At 41.8% G+C, this 14,835-nt stretch overlaps 1 protein-coding gene across 2 annotated transcripts in view; it reads right to left on the bottom strand.

Annotated features, from left to right (window-relative positions):
* The window catches only part of rnaset2l (ribonuclease T2, like), a 26,123-nt gene extending 11,574 nt beyond the window's left edge, over positions 1 to 14,549 (bottom strand). Inside the window, exon 1 of one of the 2 annotated variants that reach the window (XM_061972243.2) lies at positions 14,405 to 14,549. The gene's annotated coding sequence lies outside the window, so the exon portion shown is untranslated. The remainder of the gene's footprint in view (positions 1 to 14,404) is intronic. The other variant, XM_061972244.1, reaches the window with a different exon arrangement.
* Positions 14,550 to 14,835: the final 286 nt, after the last annotated feature.

The raw sequence follows: 14,835 nt of genomic DNA, 5'->3' as shown, positions 1-14,835 counted from the left end.
TACAATTGAACAAGGCAGTAGATTATACAAGCTTGGACAGAAAGTTAATAATGACACCAATTTTTTTTTTTTATGGAATTGTTTAGTACTGTTTTACCATTTGTTTAATGTAAAAAGTGTTTATACTTTCAATTAACAAATTGAAGTCTTGTGAAAGGTTGACAGGATAACTGGCATTAACTGTCAAAATAATTTCAAACTATTGAAGTTAGCTTACAGAATAAACATGTCAATCAACCCATATGATTTTTGCTGTAATATTTTTGTTTTGAAAAGTCACTGTGACTGATAGAAAAGTGATGGTTTTAGCAACATTTTAAGCTGTCTGAATGCTAATAATCATTTTGCGTCGGGGGGCGAAGCCTGAACCCCCCACCAGGACCTTGTCCTGGACCTACCGGGGCCTGCGGCCCCTGGACCCTGGCTACTAGGTTTTTCTGATTTCAAAAGTTGGCAGGTATGTGATTGTCTCTTCAGGATGCACTGTTTTGTGGGCGGTCTTATTTACGTAACACGTCTTCGACTGCGTCCATACTTGCCAACCCTCCCGAATTTTCCGGGAGACTCCCGAATTTCAGTGCCTCTCCCGAAAATCTCCCGGGACAACCATTCTCCCGCCTGTCGTCTCGTCCACTTTTCCTCCATACAAACAGCGTGCCTGCCCAGTCACATTATAACATCTACGGCAGGGGTGCTCACACTTTTTCTGCAAGCGAGCTACTTTTCAATTGATCAAGTCGTGGGGATCTACCTCATTCATATATATAATTTATATTTACTTATTTATGAAATATGTGTTTTTATTAAGAAGTTAAAGGTGTTTAATGATAATGCAAGCATGTTTAACACATATAGTTAATATTGTTAATACATTAAAGGTGTTTAATGATAATACAAGTATGTTTAATACATATAGTTAATATTGTTAACAAGTTAAAGGTGTTTAAAGATAATGCAAGCATGTTTAACACATATAGTTAATATTGTTAACAAGTTAAAGGTGGTTAAAAATAATACAAGCATGTTTAACACAAATAGTTAATATTGTTAACAACTTAAAGGTGGTTAAAGATAAAACAAGCATGTTTAACACATATAGTTAATATTGTTAACAACTTAAAGGTGGTTAAAGATAATACAAGCATGTTTAACACATATAGATTCCTTTCTTTCATGAAGACAAGAATATAAGTTGGTGTATTACCTGATTGTGATGACTTGCATTGATTGGAATCAGACAGTGGTGATGATAACGTCCGCATTTTCGAATGGAGGAGAAAGTCCTCCTTTCTGTTACAATACCACATGAAAGTGGTTGGTTTTTGGCATCTTATTTGTCAAGCTTCCGTACTCCTTTGTATACACTTTACAAGAAATACATTGTCGGCAAACTCCGTAGCTTGCTAGCTTGTGCACGCCAGCTTTCTGAGACTCTTATTTTGGTAGCGCAACTGTGCAACTGTGCAGTCGGTCTTTGGAGTTTTGACGACAGGTACGGCGCCAGAGTCTGTTGAAATAAAGTGTTTCTCGCCTTCCAGTCGGTCATTTTAATGAGCTGGCAGCAGCCAGCGTCATCTCAGAAGACCCTCGGGTGCCGTGAATGTCAATCAAGTGACGAAAGTGACGTCATAGTGAAGATTTATGATCGCTCATTTTTAGGACTATTTTTTTAATGCCTGGCTGGTGATCGACTGACACACCCTCTGAGATCGACCGGTAGATCGCGATCGACGTAATGAGCACCCCTGATCTACGGCTTTTGGAGCTCAGTGCGCAACTGCACACACAACAAGAAGGAGACTATTATAAATGTCTCCGTTATCCATAGGGTTATCTACAACCCATAAAGTAGGCAGGTCCGGAGCTATTGCTCAGCGTGTGTTTATTTCAGCCGACACGTTAATACACTGACCAACAACATCCGGATTGCCATCCTGCATTGCTTCAAAACTACGGCAAGTAGTAGAGAGAAGTGTTATGTGCGTGTATATGTGTAAATAAATGAGCACTGAAATTCAAGTATTTCTTTTATATATATATATATATATATATATATATATATATATATATGTATGTATGTATTAGAGATGCGCGGATAGGCAATTATTTCATCCGCAACCGCATCACAAAAGTCGTCAACCATCCGCATCCACCCGAACTAACATTTAATCAAAACCGCACCGGCCCGTTGTTATATATCTAATATAGACGATGCAAGGCATTAGTGAGGTTATAAAGCTTTTGCCTGTTAAAGAAAGGAGACTGATCCAATGCAGCAGAGACATTCAATGCGTGCCACCCTGTCACGGCCCAGACGCACACCAGTGCGCAATCATCTGGGAGCCGCGCTGAGCGCACCTCCAAGCGCGTGGAGGTCCGATGTCCCTCGCACCCGCGGCGGCTCCACCCGGGCTCGCGCCCGAGGCTTCAGCGCGCACCGCGGCGGCCATCCTACTCGTCGCGGCCTAGCCCTCGCGGCTTTCGCTGCCGGCGACGGCCGGGTATGGGCCCGACGCTCCAGCGCCATCCATTTTCAGGGCTAGTTGATTCGGCAGGTGGGTTGTTACACACTCCTTAGCGGGTTCCGACTTCCATGGCCACCGTCCTGCTGTCTATATCAACCAACAACTTTTCTGGGGTCTGATGAGCGTCGGCATCGGGCGCCTTAACCCGGGCGTTCGGTTCATCCCGCAGCGCCAGTTCTGCTTACCAAAAGTGGCCCACTCGGCTCACCAGGGTGAGCCCCACCCCTTTCGTGAGCGCACTGCGCGCGGAGTGACCCCTGTTACGCGCCCCCGGCAACGGGGGTAGTGGGCAGGTAAGCTGCGCGGGCGGAGCGACCCCTGTTACGAGCCCCCGGCCACGGGGGTGGCGGGGCAGGTAAGCTGCTTACCTGCTGCGCGTGACGCCGGCCGCGGCGAAGGCGGACGAGGCGGGGTGTCAGTGCGGTGGTGACCCTGGACGTGCGTCGGGCCCTTCTCGCGGATCACCTTAGCTACGGCTCCCGGTGGGGCCCTCTCGGGGGAAGGGGCCTCGGTCCCGGACCCCGGCGAGGCGTCCCTTCTCCGCTCCGTAAAAGTGTCCATCTCTTTTTTTTTTTTCTTCTTCTGTTGTGGCATATGCAGCAGGTGCCTGCTCGTTTTTCGTATGTGGGTAACAACATTTAACTATGTATATATATTTCCCAATTGGTTTAACTGCCACCCGCCTGAATCTATTTAAAATCTAATTTTTTTTTAATTTCAACCGCCCGACCCGACCCGGGGATAAAATCTAATTTTTTTTTATTTCAACCGCCCGACCCGCGGATAATCCGCGGACTCCGCGGTTGTGTCCGCAAACCGCGCATCTCTAGTGGATATATACAGTATATGTATGTATAAAAGAAATACTTGAATTTCAGTGAATTCCAGCTATAAATATACTCCTCCCCCCTTAACCCCGCCCCCGGTCCGCCCCGCCCTCTCCGACCCCACCCAACTCAACATCCCCCCCCCCCATCTCCTGAATTCGGAGGTCTCAAGGTTGGCAAGTATGACTGCGTCTGCTCAACGTTAGCCATGTTAAATGAAATCTACTGACAGATATAAGTTCGAACAATGCGCAAATATATATTACAAATGGCGACAACGGAGGATGCATGTGCATTTATTGCCATTTGTGATTCAGGGTATCCGCAGGGTCTTAAAAAGTCTTAAAAAATCTTAAATCCAACAAATTAAGGCCTTAAAACAGGGGTGTCCAAACTTTTTGACTTGGGGGCCGCATTGGGCTGAAAAAAAATTGGTAGGGGGCCAAAAATGTGTACGTATGCGTTGTGTTATGTGTGAAATGTGTTGGTTGGATTTTTTTTTCCGGCACCATGATGAGGGAAGGTTGTTTCCATTGGGTCATATAAGTGGATGCTGCGCACAATTTCAAGGTCATTGACCTGTATTTCTCACATTGTCCACTAGATGGCAACATAATAGCAGTATCAAAAGTGTCAGGATATTAAAATGAATGCAATCTCCCGCTGGGTAAAATTCTTTATTAAACTCATGACGTCTCGCGGGCCAAACGAGAGCAATATTTGACCCGCGGGCCGTAGTTTGGACACCCCAGCCTTAAAATGTCTAAATAGGCCCTTTTCCTTCTCAGGAACTTTTGTTTCCTGGAACCTCTTATACTTGGATCTGTAGGTTCCTGTAAAAGTATGTGGTTTGTGTTTCCACCGCATTTCACAATTCAGGGTAGTTTATACAATGACTACACAATAACTATGTATGGTTATTAGAGATGCGCGGTTTGCGGACACAACCGCGGAGTCCGCGGATTATCCGCGGATCGGGCGGATGAAATTTAAAAAAATAAGATTTTATCCGCTCGCGGGTCGGGTCGGGTGGATTAATTAGATTTATTTTTTTATTTTTTATTTGTATTTTTTTTTTGCGGGTGGCAGTTAAACCAATTGGTAAATATATATACATAGTTAAATGTTGTTACCCACATACGAAAAACGAGCAGGCACCTGCTGCATATGCCACAACAGAAGAAGAAGAAAAAAAGAGATGGACACTTTTACGGAGCGGAGAAGGGACGCCTCGCCGGGGTCCGGGACCGAGGTCCCTTCCCCCGAGAGGGCCCCACCGGGAGCCGTAGCTGAGGCGATCCGCGAGAAGGGCCCGACGCACGTCCAGGGTCACTACCGCGCCCACCGCACCGACACCCCGCCTCGTCCGCTTTCGCCGCGGCCGGCGTCACGCGCAGCAGGTAAGCAGCTTACCTGCCCGCCACCCCCGTGGCCGGGGGCTCGTAACATGGGTCACTCCGCGCGCTCCGCCCGCGCAGCTTACCTGCTTGCCACCCCTGTTGCCGGGGGCGCGTAACAGGGGTCACTCCGCGCGCAGTGCGCTCACGAAAGGGGTGGGGCTCACCCTGGTTGATATAGAGAGCAGGACGGTGGCCATGGAAGTCGGAACCCGCTAAGGGAGTGTGTAACAACCCACCTGCCGAATCAACTAGCCCTGAAAATGGATGGCGCTGGAGCGTGGGCCCATACCTGGCCGTCGCCGGCAGCGAGACGCGCTTGGAGGTGCGCTCAGCGCGGCTCCCATATGATTGCGCACTGGTGTGCGTCTGGGTCGTGACAGCGTGGCACGCGCAAGTCTGTGCTGCGTTGGATCAGTCTCCTTTCTTTAACAGGCAAAAGCTTTATAACCTCACCATACCTGCCAACTTTTAAATCAGAAAAACCTAGTAGCCAGGGTCCAAGGGCCGCAGGCCCCGGTAGGTCCAGGACAAAGTCCTGGTGGAGGGTTCAGGGCTTCGCCCCCCGACGCAAAATGATTATTAGCATTCAGACAGGTTAAAATGTTGCTAAAACCATCACTTTTCTATCAGTCACAGTGACTTTTCAAAACAAAAATATTACAGCAAAAATCATATGGGTTGATTGACATGTTTATTCTGTAAGCTAACTTCAATAGTTTGAAATTATTTTGACAGTTAATGCCAGTTATCCTGTCAACCTTTCACAAGACTTCAATTTGTTAATTGAAAGTATAAATAGTATAAACACTTTTAACAGTATGTCGTGCTGTGAAATACAGCCGACAGGATGGCGCACCAAACACGAAGCAAGGCCATGGTGCAAGAGAACAAAGGACTTCTTTCATTTAAGGTTTGTGATAAACCATCAAACTCATTCGTTAAAAGGACTCTATAGTAATATAAAGCGAATTTTTCTGGACATTATCATGCAAGAAAAGTTTATTTTTGGGATCGCGATCACCGCGTAATGATTTTTAAAGGTTGCATTACATTATTAACTGTCCCATGTGATCAGCCAGTGCGATTGGAAGTCCATGCTCAATTATTGCCTCCGTAAATAAAACTTCGGCATTTGTCACATCCAAAGAATCTGTTTGGGCGACGAAAAACGTTGAAAGTTTTCCACTTGTATCGCTAGCAACGGCATTAGACTTGTGTTTTTTTGTCCCAACGTGGTCTTTTACATCGCTAATTCCTCCGTGTCCGATCGAAAAATCTTGTCTGCACAAGGTGCAATTCGCGTAGTTTTCACCCTTTTTTAAAAATTTTTTATTAATATTAGATATATAACAACGGGCGGATGGCGGGCGGGTGCAGTTCTGATCAAACGTTACATCGGGTGGATGGCGGATGGTTGACGACTTTCTGCCGCGGTTGCGGATGAAATAAATTGCCTATCCGCGCATCTCTAATGGTTATGTATGGAGTAGAGGTTTACTATATATCTATACTGATGCCATGTAAATAAACAGACAATATTAGGTCACAGTTCTTTTACTAAAAAGTAAGTAAATGAAATACAAAACAATCATATACAAGATGATATGATTTTAAAAATAAAGTTTACCGAATGTTTCATAAAAAGTCAGGCTTTTGTCCACAATGTCGAACAGTCAAAAAGTTATCCTCTCGGTAAATTATGAATTCATGAGGGTCAGGCGATTTCTTTTGGTCCATTTCAGCTGTAAATAACAATGTATAGATAGTAAATGTCAGTGTTTATCTGTAAATAACTATATAAGTAATACATTTCAGTGTTTCTGTCATTAACAATATATAAGTAGTTTATGTCAGTGTTTATCTGTAATTAACAATATATAAATGTCAGTGTTTATCCGTAAATAACAATATATTAATAATAAATAACAGGGTTTATCTCACGCCGACATAGTGACGTGCAGGCGGGGCCTCACCTGCCATCATGGAAAGAAAAAAAATGTAAAAAGAAAAAAAAAAATTAAATTGTTATATGTATCCAGTGATTATACTATAAAGTTATTTTCCATTTAACTTCACCAGTTTTAGATTATTTTTTATTCAAAATCGCTGAATTTTCACATTTGCCGTTCAAATACTGAGAAGAGACGGTGCGGTGAACAGCAGCCAGTTGAGGCACGTCACTCAGTGCCTCAACATGGATTGCGCAATGACTCGGCTAACTGCTGGCCTGCTGTGCAGTGAGACCGTATTGCTATATGAATTATATTATACATTTCCATAGTTTAGTTAGCTGAGGTATATAATGTACAGTGTATTTTGTCAACAACTGTATGTGTGTAAAGTATTTCTTGTGCTGAGCGATCATAAAATGGCTGCAAAAGACGCACTGGCTGAGGCTCGCCTCCTACACCCCCGCCGTAGAATTGTTATATCAACTAAAGCCCACACTTAAACTTTCCACGTGCAAGATTGAATCTATTTAAAAAAAAAATTTCATAAGAAGCCATACTGTGCAAAAACAATAATGTTGGTGTTGGAGGAGTTGTGAATGACTGCAGGGACACAACATTAGATACACCTGCAGACTGCAGGTGTATCTAATTCACAACTCCTCCAACACGAACATTATTGTTTTTGCACTTTTTGGCTTCTTATTAAATAACTTTTGTAACCTATTTTCATGGGCTTTCCTCTTTGTGATGTTAAGTTCCTGTTATGCGCTGTTATACAGTATATGCCTTGAGCTCTTATTTTGAAGGCGCTTAGAGCGGAAGTGATGTCACGTTGCGGAGGTTTTTGAAAGAAGGTAAATAAAGTGGTCCTCGTGTAAACTGGAGCCTCCGTGTTTGTTATTTTGTAGTTTCATACAGTATAGGCGACATTTATAAACACTCGGTTACACTTTTTTAAATAGATTCAATCTTGCACGTGGAAAGTTTAAGTGAGGGCTTTAGTTGCGGCGCATGGACTTAATTTCTAAGTACCGTATTTTCCGCACCATAAGGCGCCCTGGGTTAAAAGCCGCGCCTTCAATGAACGGCATATTTCAAAACTTTGTCCACCTATAAGCCGCCCCGTGTTGTAAGCCGCATCTAACTGCGCTAAAGGAATGTCAAAAAAACAGTCAGATAGGTCAGTCAAACTTTAATAATATATTAAAAACCAGCGTTCTAACAACTCTGTTCACTCCCAAAATGTACGCAAATGTGCAATCACAAACATACGTATATCAACATGGACAGAGCTGCGTGAAAAAAGCCACCCGGCCTCTTCGCGTAAACTTAAACTTACCTTAACCACTCGCTCATCTTTTCTTCATCCATCCCTTCGAGTTAGCTTTTATGATGACGCCGGCTGGAAAGGTCTCTTTTGGCAAGGTCTTCCTTTTGAATATCACCATGGGTGGAAGTTTCTGGCCATTAGCATGGCAAGCTAGAACCACAGTGAAGGATGACTTCTCATTCCCTGTGGTGCGAATATTCACCGTACGTGCTCCCGTTGTATCCACAGTGCGGTTCACAGGAATATCAGTTGCTGTGAAATAGTAATCCGTGTGCGGATGGAGAGATTGCGTCTTTTCATGAACCGGATACCTGTCGCTTAGTAGGAGCCATTTTGTGGTCTTTACAGATGTAAACACACAAAGGAAATGAAACGTACGGTGATATCCGCACGCTTTTTCTTCTTCTACGCGGGCGGGTGGTTGCTTACAGTAGAAGAAGAAGCGCTTCCTGTTCTATGGGGGCGGGTGCTTACCTTGGCGGTTGCTTGCGTAGAAGAAGAAGCACTTCCTCTTCTACGGGGAAAAAAGATGGCGGCTGTTTACCGTAGTTGCGAGACCGAAACTTTATGAAAATGAATCTTAATATTAATCCATATATAAAGCGCACCGGGTTAAAAGCCGCACTGTCAGCTTTTGAGTAAATTTGTGGTTTTTATGTGCGGCTAATAGTGCGGAAAATACGGTAAAGGTAAGACCATAATAACGTTTTTTTTTATTAAATGTGCTTTTTTGTGTGCTACAGTTTGTATGTGTAAAGTTAAAGTTAAGTTAAAGTACCAATGATTGTCACACACACACTAGGTGTAATGAAATTTGTCCTCTGCATTTGACCCATCCCCTTGATCACCCCCTGGGACGTGAGGGGAGCAGTGGGGAGCAGCGGCGCAACGCCCGGGAATCATTTTTGGTGATTTAACCCCCAATTCCAACCCTTGATGCTGAGTGCCAAGCAGGGAAGAATGCTGGTATGAGCTTTTAAACATAACCCGTTAACTGCTGCCAATCAAATGGTGAATAAGATACTCTTTAGGGTTCATATGTTTGTAAATCTGACTGTGATGAAGTCAGTGCCTCACCAGCCATCAACCTCACCGCACGTCACTGCGCCGACAACACAAACACATCGGCTTTAGCGGTAGCTTGTTAGCATTAGCATTCTGTTCCCTCAGGTTGAGGCTAATAACGACACAAATGGAGTGTCACTGGCTATTTTTACAATATGTAATAAAGTCAATATTTAATATTTGATGTTATTTATCTTCGTTCCACTCGTGTACTGCCTCCTTTTTTCCCACATTCATCCAACAAAGTCAGAGGAGTAAGCAGCTGAGGTCACCGTTTTGAGTTCGGCTTCATACTCCTCGGTAAATACGTTTAAAAGAGTGTCCACTTCTCGTAACTTCGCGTATGGAAAATACGTTTGTTAAACTAATAAACAACAATAAACTGCAGATAGTTTAAAGATTGCAGCTGAGTAAAAACACTGCAGGATAGTTCCACTGATCAGCGTTCTTCAGCACAAAGATGCCCCTTCAAAAGTTATTGCATTTTGAAAGCTCTTTTCGTCCTTCTTTTTCTCCGTTGTCAAGTTTGTTGTAATAGAAATACACAAGAAATAACAAATAAACAAGTTGCCGCGAATGTTCCAATGGTGTTTGTGTATTTGAAAGAGAAGCTTTAGAAACGCTCCGAATTGTGTTCAACCGATCAGTGTTCGACAGCACAGCCCGCCCCCGAAAAGGTTCCTGGTCGCTTAGAAAAGTCCCACCTAACTAGGAGGAACTCTGAAAGCTATGCAAGTCTCTTATATCTATCAGCCATGTACAGAGGTGGGTAGAGTAGCCAGAAATTGTACTCAAGTAAGAGTACTGTTACTTTAGAGATTTATTACTCAAGTAAAAGTAAGGAGTAGTCACCCAAATATTTACTTGAGTAAAAATAAAAAGTATGTTGTGAAAAAACTACTCAAGTACTGAGTAACTGATGAGTAACATACATACCCTTATCATATATATATATATATACATATACATTGATATATACAGTATATAATTTATATGTATTTATTTTGCCGTTTTTGTTTACATGTTAAAGGTGTTTTAATGAATATACATGCATGTTTAACATATAGATTCCTTTCTTTAATGAAGACTAGAATATAAGTTGGTGTATTACCTGATTCTGATGACTTGCGTTGATTGTAATCAGACAGTAGTGATGATAACGTCCACGTTTTCAAATGGAGGAGAAAAAAAGTTCCTCCTTTCTGTCTAATACCACATGAAAGTGGTGGGTTTTTGGCATCCTATTTGTCCAGCTTCCATATTCGTTTTTATACACTTTACAAGAAATATATTGGCGTCAAACTCCGTAGCTTGCTAGCTTGCGCTGGCTTTCGGAGACTCTTGTTTTGAAAGCGCAGGCGCGGTGGAGCGGCACTTTTATTGTGAAGACAGGAACGTCCTCATGTGCGGTCAGTCTTGAGGCTTTTGACGGGATGTACGGTTGAAATAAAAAAAAGTATCTTTTTTCCTTCACACTTTTGATTGATTGATTGTAACTTTTATTATTAGATTGCACAGTACAGTACATATTCCGTACAATTGACCACTAAATGGTAACACCCCAATAAGTTTTTCAACTTGTTTAAGTCAGGTCATGTGACCGCCTGGCTCTGTTTGATTGGTCCAACGTCACCAGCGACTACATCTGATTGGTGGAACGAAGTGAAACGTCACCAGTAAGGCAGGCACTTTGAAGGTCTGTCTGACAGACCAAAACAAACAAAGCGTGCATTAACAGATCGATCAAAATTAGTAGCGAGTAGCGAGCTGAATGTAGATAAAAGTAGCGTTCCTTCTCTATAAATATACTTAAGTAAAAGTAAAAGTATGTTGCATCAAAACTACTCTTAGAAGTACAATTTATCCCAAAAGTTACTCAAGTAGATGTAACGGAGTAAATGTAGCGCGTTACTACCCACCTCTGGCCATGTAGTATATAAATGACCAAGATCACTTTCATTGCATTTCAGGGGTTTAATGGCCGTTGAACTCATTTATGCTTATCAAAGCTCTGAGACTTATGCATCATGGTTTTCTGGTGCTGTCTGGTGGGAGAGGGGCGCGATTACACCCAAAACATATTTCTTGTTCTTCAATTGGCAAGAATGAGCTTCATGGAAAAAGCATAGTAATACACCAGGATTAAAGTATGTTTAGAAATAGCAGTTGGGGCCAAAGGAGTTTGTAAGAGAAAAGTGTGTATACTTTGTTTATATCCTAATTTAACAATGCGGGAATCAAAAATGCAATTTTTTTTTTTTTTAAATCACAAAATTTCAGGCGATAGTCTTCAAACTGAACAGTCGTATTACAAAAGGAACTAGTTTAAAATTGTGCAATATATAGAAATAAACCTTGACCTTAAAAACACATGTATTTGCGCTGGTGTTTAACACAAGCTGAGCTGGACATTTGTATGTTTTTTTATGGAAAGTCCTTATTAGGGCCCGCATGGCCCATTGCATAAGGGGAGTCCTTATGTAATGGGACATAAGGACCTATTGAATTTGTAAGGTTTTATTCTTTATTCTTTATTCTTCCGCCGCCACATTAAACTGTAATTTGACCCACTTAACATGCTTCAAAACTCACCATATTTGACCCACACATCAGGACCTGCGAAAATTGCCTTTTTTTAAAAAACCCGAACCACAAAACTCAAAATTGCGCTCTAGCGCCCACTAGAAGAAAAAAAAACTAGACTGCCTGTAACTCCCACTAGGAAGGTCGGAGAGACATGAAACAAAAACTTTTATGTAGGTCTGACTCAGACCTAGATTTCATAATGGTACATTCTCGGGCTGAAATCAACAGGAAGTTGGCAATTCCCCCTTCAAGACAAAAAAGTACTAAAAACAGTCACTTTTGCCTCTTTGAGCTGTAATTTGACCCCCTTAACATGCTTCAAAACTCACCAAACTGAACACACACATCAGGACTGGCAAAAATTGTGATCTAATAAAAAAACCTAACCCCAAATCTCTAAATTGCGCTCTAGAATCAGAATCAGAATCAGCTTTATTGTCATTACGCAAGGTAACGAGATTGAGGCCATTCCATACAGTGCGATGTGTGCATGCTAGAAAAACAATGTGCAAATATATTAAAAAAAATAATAAAAATAATAAAAAAATATATATATAAAAAATGTAGAAGTGCAATGAATATGGTGTGAAATGAATATATACATGAAAGAAAAAAGAAAAGAAAAAAATAAGCAATTTTTGAATAAAACAGAGAAAAAAACTGCTCCTCGGAAGAAAAAAAATGACAAAACTGCCTGTAACTCCCACTGGGAAGGTCGGAGAGACATGAAACAAAAACCTCTATGTAGGTCTAACTTAGACCTACATTTTATAAATTGACAACCCCCAGCGAAAATCAACAGGAAGTTTGCTATTCCCCCTTCAAAACAAATTTTTTGTAAAAACCGGTCACCTTCCTTCAAAATCTATCTCCTCTAAACGCGTTTGTTGTTTTGGCTTCAAACTAACACAGGAGAGAGATTGAACCCTTGTGTATAAAAGTATAGAACAGCGTTTTAATACCTGCTCCGGTTTTGATTTTATGACCCTTCAAAGACCCGCTGCGCTGCTGTTTTTTTAAGATGGCTGCTTAAAAGCAGGAAGCACCAACGTGCCCACACAATGCAGACAAGGTAGGTACACTAGACAAAAGTCTTGGGACACTTCAGACTAAAAGTAGACAAAAGTATTGGGACACTTATGACTATCACTGGACAAAAGTATTGGGACAGTCAGGACTAGCACCTGCCAAATACGCGGGCCCGACCAATGCTGCTTGCAGCTTTAATTAGGGCCCGCAGTGGCTCATTGCAAAAGGACTCCCACAGGGAGTCCTTATGCAATGGGACATAAGGACCTATTGAATTTCTAAGGTTTTATTATTATTCTTTCTTTATTCTTCCGCCGCCTCTTCGAGCACTAATTTTACCCACTTAACATGCTTCAAAACTCACCATATTTGACCCACATATCAGGACCTGCGAAAATTGTCTTTTAATAAAAAAAAAAAACTGCAAAAATCAAAATTACGCTCTAGCGCCCCCTAGGAAAAAAAAAAACTAGACTGCCTGTAACTCACACTAGGAAGGTCGGAAAGACATGAAACAAAATCCTCTATGTAGGTCTGACTCAGACCTAACTTTCATAATGGTACATTCTCGGGCTAAAATCAACAGGAAGTTGGCAATTCCCCCTTCAAGACAAAAAAGTACTAAAAACAGTCACTTTTGCCTCTTTGAGCTGTAATTTGACCCCCTTAACATGCTTCAAAACTCACCGAACTTAACACACACATCAGGACTGGCTAAAACTGTGATCTAATGAAAAAACCTAACCCCAAATCTAAACATTGTGCTCTACAGCAATTTTTTAATACAACGCACAAAAAACTGCTCCTCGGAAGAAAAAAAATGACAAAACTGCCTCTAACTCCCACTGGGAAGGTCGGAGAGACATTAAACAAAAACCTCTATGTAGGTCTAACTTAGACCTACATTTTATGAATTGACAACCCCCAGCGAAAATCAACAGGAAGTTTGCTATTCCCCCTTCAAAACAAATTTTTTGTAAAAACCGGTCACCTTCCTTCAAAATCTATCTCCTCTAAACACGTTTGTCGTTTCGGCTTCAAACTAACACAGGAGAGAGATTGAACCCTTGTGTATAAAAGTATAGAACAGCGTTTTAATACCTGCTCCGGTTTTGATTTTATGACCCTTCAAAGACCCGCTGCGCTGCTGTTTTTTTAAGATGGCTGCTTAAAAGCAGGAAGCACCAACGTGCCCACACAATGCAGACAAGGTAGGTACACTAGACAAAAGTGTTGGGACACTTCAGACTAAAAGTAGACAAAAGTATTGGGACACGTATGACTATCACTGGACAAAAGTATTGGGACAGTTAGGACTAGCACCTGCCAAATACGCGGGCCCGACCAATGCTGCTTGCAGCTTTAATTTTATTTTATTTTTTATAGTGATTATTTTTTTAAATTTTGTATAGTGCTTATTTATTTTTTCTTACCATTTATTTATTGGTTTGTTTAGAGGCAATTTTTGTATTGTGATTTTTTATTTAATTTATGTTTTTAATCTGTACAGCTCTTTAGTGACTGGTTTAAAAGTGTGTTATATAATTCAATAAACCTTGACCATAGTTTTGGGCCCTCAGGTTGCACAAGGGTTAAATGTAGAACAGCACAATCATGTTCCTAAGCACTAAAAAGAATTAAATAAGTCTCATGAAGACGAGATGGAACGACAAAGAAATAGCATGCTTACCAGAAATGTGGCGTTGATGCACTGATCTTTGTGACGGTTTACACTGGCTTCACTTCCGGGGGAAAAAAAGGGAAGTGGGAAATCTCGAGACTATACTCACTCTTTTTTTATTGTTCATTATGTTTCATTGCAGAAATGAGCACTCTCACAAAGAAGACACTAATCTAGCAGCGCTTTAGAGTACAAACAGCAGGAAGTACCGTATTTTCCGCACCATAAGCCGCCCTGGGTTATAAGCCGCGCCTTCAATGAACGGCATATTTCAAAACTTTGTCCACCTATAAGCCGCCCCGTGTTATAAGCCGCGTCTAACTGCGCTAAAGGAATGTCAAAAAAACAGTCAGATAGGTCAGTCAAACTTTAATAATATATTAAAAACCAGCGTGATGTGGGCGCGCATGGAGTCGTATATCAACATGGACGGAGCTGCG

The sequence above is a fragment of the Nerophis lumbriciformis genome, linkage group LG17 (assembly GCF_033978685.3).
Source record: "Nerophis lumbriciformis linkage group LG17, RoL_Nlum_v2.1, whole genome shotgun sequence".
In the NCBI taxonomy this organism is placed as follows: domain Eukaryota; kingdom Metazoa; phylum Chordata; class Actinopteri; order Syngnathiformes; family Syngnathidae; genus Nerophis; species Nerophis lumbriciformis.
Note: the sequence above shows the minus strand (reverse complement) of the source record. Positions and strands in the feature narration are given on the sequence as shown.